This window comes from Charadrius vociferus, unplaced genomic scaffold (assembly GCF_000708025.1).
Source record: "Charadrius vociferus isolate BGI_N301 unplaced genomic scaffold, ASM70802v2 scaffold163, whole genome shotgun sequence".
In the NCBI taxonomy this organism is placed as follows: Eukaryota; Metazoa; Chordata; class Aves; order Charadriiformes; family Charadriidae; genus Charadrius; species Charadrius vociferus.
The window spans coordinates 13,829,645-13,831,319 of NW_009648332.1; positions in this window are offsets into that span (position 1 = coordinate 13,829,645).

Consider the following 1,675-nt stretch of genomic DNA (forward strand, 5'->3'; position numbering starts at 1 on the left):
CGGGAGGCGATGCGCCAATGGGCGACGGTAGTCACCGTAACAAGGCGGGCGACTGAGGTGGCTCCACGCAAAGGCCTCACCGGTAAGCCGTGCGGGTGAAAGGCTGCTGCTGGGGGGGAGGTCTGCTCGCAAAGTAAGGCACAGCAGCTTGGCTCAACATTTTAGAAACGTCTCCTGACTGCCAAGTTCTGGTGGAATTTTTTTTGTCAGAACTTGCATTATGATTTTTCTGATCTCTTCGTGCTCAAATTCTTCTTGATCTGGAGGTACACACACACATATATCATAGAATCACAGAATGGTTTAGGTTGTAAGGGACCTTACAGATCGTCTAGTTCCCACCCCCCTGCCATGGGCAGGGACACCTCCCACCAGACCAGGTTGGTCAAAGCCCCATCCAGCCTGGCCTTAAACACATCCAAGGGATGGAGCTTCCACAACTTCTCTGGGCAATTTGTTCCAGTGCCTCACCACCCTCAGAGTGAAACATTTCTTCCTAATGTCTAATCTAAACCTACCCTCTTCCAGTTTAAAGCCATTCCCCCTCATCCTATCACTAAAAATCAGCACTCAGTGTCAACTGGGCTAACTAGTTACCTTCTTAGGCCCGTCCTTCTGGAAGGAATTAAGTGTCAAAATCATTAGCAATCATCTCATACCTAAGTTAACCCCCTATCAGGAAAAGAACGGGGTTTTCCAGCTTTCTTAAGGTTTCCCACAAAGTCATGGGATTTGCATTTCTAAGGTTCCGCTTCACAACCAAGACAGAGACTCCATTTGTAAATGAAAAAGTTCCTTTTAATCAGCACCTCATCGTCACTAAATTTGATTATTCAATTAGAAAATATATACACACATTTCACGTGTCTTTGCAACTTAATTTTGCTGCTTTTATAAACCATTATAAAACCGGTTTGCCTCAATATCATCATTTTACAGAGCTTTAAGAGAAAGGTTGTACCCCTTCAATTGATTTTGCATGCTGAGTAACGTTGTCATCTTAACATCCAGTATCTCAGACCGCTGCAGAGCTGAAAGAACCTCACAAGTCCCATTTTTACAGGGGCCTGGCATGACATTATGTGTCAAATGCATTTATTGTTATACAATGTCCAGGAATACGGATAAATATTTTAAAAAGACCTGTACAAGCCAACAGGAAAACACATTGTATAGCAAGTTTTTTTTAAAATGTTTATGCTAGAAAGAGGTCTAGTGTATCAATAATAATCACAAAGAGATGGATTAGCAGGCAGAATGCAGATATTATCAAATGCAATAGATACATCTACTATTTGGATATCGTTACTATATATATTATATGTATAATCATTATATATTCATATGAAATGAAAGAGTGAGAGCTGATTGAAGAGAACCAGTTTCATAGCACGAACTAGAACACCTCTACTTGGAAGTAGAAATACTCTGACAAAGCCAGAACAAAAAATAAAAAAAATAAGAAATTAGTCCCAGCTATGACTTTTGATCCTAAATAAGACACACGAAGAACTTAATTCTTTATTCCTTTTTTCTGTCATCCTTTTGGTGAATTCTCGTAGACTTCAACGCTGTGCTCCTGCTGGCAGAGAGGACCTCTCTAAGCATCCACCGGAGGGCAGCAGATCGCAACCTTGCTGTGTCACAAGACGGTTCGGTTCAAAAAGCGGAGGGG